General features: G+C 39.8%; 1 pseudogene; it reads left to right on the plus strand.

The window, feature by feature from the left end:
- The first annotated feature begins 5062 nt into the window (after window positions 1–5062).
- Window positions 5063–5631, plus strand: LOC105551305 (annotated as a pseudogene).
- The last annotated feature ends 294 nt before the right edge of the window (window positions 5632–5925 follow it).

Consider the following 5925-nt stretch of genomic DNA (forward strand, 5'->3'; position numbering starts at 1 on the left):
CATTCCTGGCCCACATGTAGTTTTACTGTAGCTTTAGGCTACCGGAGGCCCAAGGCCCAAAACTTAGGCCAATTCTGCTCCTATCACTGCCACATAATAAACCAGCACCCGGGCCTAGAGTTAGAAAGACTGTATTCATGGATAAGGAATTGTTCTTTTATATATCTAAACCTTGTAGTCACAGTGACTTTGAGCACCCAGAATTGTTCTGATATTTTAAATATAAAATGGATGCCAAGGCCAGGTGCGATGGCTCACGCCTGTAACCCCTGCACTTTGGGAGGCTGAGGCTGGCGGATCACAAGGTCAGGAGATTGAGACCATCCTGGCCAACATGGTGAAACCCCATTTCTACTAAAAATTTAAAAAACTAGCTGGGTGTGGTGATGTGTGCCTGTAATCCCAGCTACTTGGGAGGCTTAGACAGGAGAATCGCTTGAATTCGGGAGGCGGAGATTGCAGTGAGCCAAGATCATGCCACTGCACTCCAGCCTGGCGACACAGACCATCTCAAAAAAAAAAAAAAAAAAAAGGATGTCAATAATAATAATAGTTAATTTTACTAAGAATTGGGTATTAGGAAGATACTAAGCTTATTGAGTGTATCACCAAAACAACCTTAAGACAGAGGCATATTATAACTCCATTTTAGAGTAGAAGCCTAGAAAGACTAAATAACTCACCTTGGTCCCATGGCTAGTAAGTGGTAAAGCTAAGATTTGGGATTTGACTCCTATGTCAAGGGTCACTGCTCTTAATCACTTCACATTGTCTCGTGTACTGGATACAACAAACTTAGAAATAAGAATCAGCAAGAACCTCTAACCAACCTCTATTTCGTTTCCATCACCCATTCCCCAACATAGCTGTATCTCCTCAACCTTTCCCCAGATGACTTTCAATTCACTAAGTTTTCCTCTTCTATCCATTTCTTCATAAATCCACTTGTTCTCCAGATCAGATGAAAAACACATCAAGAATAAACAATTTATTAAATGGACGTATATTAAATAAATGTAGTAGGACATATATTAAATAAATAAGACTTTCCAACTTCACCCAGAAGGGTCCCAAGATGAGGGTCATTTTAAACAGGGACTTGGCAGCTACCAAAGATCTACCACCAACATTGTAAGAACGTAGTTAGCAGTAGACATATTTCTTTCATTCTTGCAAAATGAGAACGTTTTATTCTCAGTATCTAAATATTACATAGTTCCTGGACAGTAAGTTCATGATAAAGTTACAAATCACATCAAAATGAAAAAGACGCTCCTATTGCACTTCCGTTTTTTTCATAATACTTCAACCCTTTGGGACAGTTTTCCCAAGGATGAATCAAAGTTATGCAGAGCGGCCAGGCACGGTGGCTCATTCCTGTAATCCTAGCACTTTGGGAGGCCGAGACGGGCGGACTGCCTGAGCTGAGAAGTTTGAGACCAGCCTGGGCAAAATAGGGAAACCCCATCTATACTAAAATACAAAAAAATCAGCCAGGCGTGGTGGCGGGTGCCTGTAATCCCAGCTACTCAGAAGGCTGAGGCATGAGAATTGCTTGAATCCAGGAGGTAGAGTAGAGGTTGCAGTGAGCTGAGATTGTACTACTACTCTACAGCCTGGGCAACAAAACAAAACTCTGTCTAAAAAAAAACAAAGTTAGGCAGAGGAAGACAACTCTTCACAGTCACATCAATACTCATGTGCGAGCTAAAAATGTCACAGATCCAAATCCTTCATCATCACTTTGAAGCTGCGCCAAAAACTTGGTCACCAGAGGTTCCCAGACTCCTCTGGTCAAGACAGGAGGCGAGGCAATTCCATTAGCTGTTTTTAAGTAGCCTTTTTTATGATAGTGTTTTCTACATGTAAACTTACAAGACTTACAGCTTCTTTATGCATAGGATTTTAAAATTAGCAGCTTATTTCCATTAAAATTTTGTGTCTGTCTCATAAATGCTAGTGACATATTTGATAACATTAGTAACATGAATTAAATGAACCACAGTGCAATTTAAATGTTAATATAATTAATCCTGCTATATATTTTAATGTTAATATTTTATACTAAAATTAAAATATTAGCATTTTAATACTAAAATATTATAGTAATATGATTACTACATAATCATATGTACTACGTTACATAATCATGATACTATATCATAGTAATCATATTACTGTGTATGTAGAGTAATATTACTATATCATAGTAATATAGGATTACTATGTAATATTTTAGTTAAAACTGTGTCAACTTATATACAATTTACTTTGGTCTTATAAATACCATAAATAAATGTACTGGCAAACTCTATGATTCTAGTCAGGATGGGCCTCTGAGGTTGAGTTCAAACTCCCATCTCATTCTTTCTAAAATACAAAGAATTAGGAGAGAGAGAAAATAATAACTAATAAGTTCTGGAGACAGGGAGCTTTACTGCTTACAAGGCATATGGCACAGCTGTGCAGCTCAACTTCTCCGGAGGTCCTTCTTTTTTTTTTTTTTTTGAGACGGAGTCTCGCTCTGTACCCCAGGTTGGAGTGCAGTGGCGCGATATTGGCTCACTGTAAGCTCCATCTCCCAGGTTCACGCCATTCTCCTGCCTCAGCCTCCTGAGTAGCTGGGACTACAGGTGCCCGCCACCGCGCCCGGCTAATTTTTTGTGTGTGTTTTTAGTAGAGACGGGGTTTCACCACGGTCTCGATCTCCTGACCTTGTGATCCGCCCGCCTCAGCCTCCCAAAGTGCTGGGATTATAGGCGTGGGCCACCGCGCCCGGCCCGGATGTCCTTGTTTGTATGAAGCTAAAGCCTATCCTCCTCTAACTCTCCCCACATGTCCCATTCTCTTCCACAGGTCCAGCAATAGATACATTTAACCTCTTTTCCACGTGATGCCCTTAAGTCTTCACTTCTTCAGGTTACATAGTCCTAGCTTCATCCACAGTTCACATTATATAAGTCAGTGTTATTTTGCCATCCCAGTGACTTATTCTGGCCTCGAGTGTATGTCTCAGAACATAAAGTGAGTACGAATGATGAAAAAAAAAATCTATTAAGATATGCTCAAAGAGGGGAAAGCATTTAATGCTCAGACTTCTTTTCCTTTTTGGAGGAGGGAGGAGAAAGGAGGTGGATAGGTACCTTTTAAGTCCTTTTGAAACAAGATTCTAGGGTGAGGCTGTTTAGTCATCTAGGCTAGTATTAGCCCAGACGATTTTCAGACCCTCTGCAGATGAGGCTAAAAAGTCTTAAAAGTAAATTATCCACTCAACCATATTACCAACTTTGCTATTCTTCCTCTTTCACTATTCTGAATTATGGATCCTGATTTAGTGATCCATACTACTAGTAAGCTTGAGTCCTCATCTCTCCCTAGAGGACTTCTGGGACCAATTCTTTTGGGAACTATTCTTTGTCCTAGTTCACCCTCGGTCACCACCCAAAACTTAGCACCACACTCCACACCTTTCCTTTCTCCCTTCCCACCATGTCTTTCAACTTCCCAAATCCACCCTCTTCCCTTCTAAGCTTTCCTCCTGAGGCCCCTGAAGCAAAAAACCTGAAACCCAGCTCCCCACAGAAGACATTGCCTCTTTTTAGAACTCTCTCAATTTCTTTGGTGGGGCTGACCTTCCCTCGGCCCCCATACTCTCTAATTCCAGGGCATGATCTTCCACCACACGGTAAAACTCTGGCGCTTCCGAGGCATATTTCGTTCCCTGGTTATATTAATAGTTTGTAATCAGGCTAGAAATTTCTTGAGAAATTGTTTTAGTTACTACTGGACCTGACCCCAAGTAGAACGCAAATATTTCTGAATTAATATTAATGAATTGATGCTGAAAAACTCAACAAATATTTGTTGAGTGAATAAATTATACCCATATTCACTCCAGGGAAGAAAATAAGGTCTAATAATCTGAAAGTCTTTGAGATTCTCACAGTATATCTGAAGAAAACTCTTCCCATCTTTATGTTTTCTAGAGGACCTAAGAATGAAAGGCTCTGCTTACCCAACTCTTGGCATGGGGTCAGGAAGCAACATTCTCCTGTAGTTACTCAGGTCTGGGTTACCTCCTGGGCACAGCTCCAAGCTGTCATCCTACTTATAATATTATGTATTTCTATTGCATTCACTGTTTATTAACTGTCTTCTACACTGCATATGTGGTCCCAAAGCCCTCTTACCCCTTAAGATTACACCTGCCTGCAGACCATATTATACATTACATAGTATTTATCACTTATGTTTTTTCCCAGTGCCAAGCAAGGAGCGGAGATGAATAAAAATCAATATTCCTATATCACAGTTTTGTTGTTGCTAACATTAGGATGTGCCCTCTTGCAAAGAAGTATTTACAACTATATTATACATCAATAGTGCCACATAGGTTTTCAATGATTAGAGTTCACATTTTATTTTTATAATTTTTTTTGCCTAATAATGCTTAGTCATCTTAAGAATTAAACATATTTCTTAGAAGCAGTTTAGTTTTCTATAATGTAGATAAAAGTCTATAGCTCTCCTGAGTGATTCACTTTCAAACGTTTTATTAAAGTCTGTTTCTCACAACGCTTCTTTAGGCAAAACAAATTCAATCTCTAAACCCTTTGTTCTGGGCACATTACACCTATTATGCCTTTTCTGGTTAATAAGAAGCACTATTGTTTATTACTGAGTTTTGATTTAATTTGTAAAAATCTACCATTTCAATTTACCTTGATAAGATTTTGAACAAAGAAATGAGGAATATCAAGATCAGAGTGTATTTATATGCTATTTTTCTCCAAGGAAGAGGAAAGTGAATTAATAGGAATGAGGGTTTTTAAAAGGTGGATATTTCATTTGCTGCTACTTCTAACACCTCAGAATCATGGTAGAAGAAAAGACAAAGTTTGATGGCTACTTTTGTTAAACTGAAAGATTTCCTTGCCACTGACAAACTGAATACCAAGTACTTGACAAATTACCCCACTTAATCCTAGTCTTATGATGTGAGGCATGTTATGATTACTCCCATTTACGTGACAGAAAAACAAGGCTGGCTTTTGTCTTCCAGCTCAAAGGAGGCTAAGGTGCAACTTTCTTTGGTCATCCTGAATCGGATTCATCTGACACCAGCTGCCTCCACCATGCTTCTGAAGTTTGACCCCAATGAGATCAGAGTCTGTACATGAGGTGCACCAGGGGGGAAGTCAGTGCCATGTCTGCACTGGCTCCCAAGATCAGCCCCCTGGGTCTGTCTCCCAGAAAGGTTGGTGATGACATTGCCAAGGCAACTGGTGACTGGAAGGGTCTAAGGATTACAGTGAAACTGACCATTCAGAACAGACAGGCCCAGATTGAGGTGGTACCTTCTTCTTCTGCCCTGATCATCAAAACCCTCAAGGAACCACCAAGAGACAGAAAGAAACAGAAAAACATTAAATATAGTGGAAATATCACTTTTAATGAGGTTGTTAACATTGCTCGACAGATGCAGCACCAATCTTTAGCCAGAGAACTCTCTGGAACTATTAAAGAGCTCCTGGGGACTGCCTAGTCTGTGGTCTGCAATGTTGATGGCCACCCCCTCATGACATCATGGATGACATCAACAGTGGTGTGGTGAAATGCCCAACTAGTTAAGAAGCACAAAGGAAAAATTTCCATAAAGGATCATTTGACAAGACTGAACTTACCCAAAGTTATACAACTAAATCATAGGGTCAGAGTTTCAATCCTGTTCTATGGCAATCAAAGCTGAAGTTCACTCCAGAACATGAGCCTCTTCTCTGTTAGGCACTGAATTCTCCATCCTGGAGTTTATATATTGCTTTAATTTGAACACAATTTTCTATTTTCATTCTCTGCAATTTCTTGCAGTTCAGTTACCAGTATGGCCTACCATCAGTATTTATAAGAGGAGCAGGATCAAGTCTT

This window comes from Mandrillus leucophaeus, unplaced genomic scaffold (assembly GCF_000951045.1).
Source record: "Mandrillus leucophaeus isolate KB7577 unplaced genomic scaffold, Mleu.le_1.0 Scaffold516, whole genome shotgun sequence".
In the NCBI taxonomy this organism is placed as follows: domain Eukaryota; kingdom Metazoa; phylum Chordata; class Mammalia; order Primates; family Cercopithecidae; genus Mandrillus; species Mandrillus leucophaeus.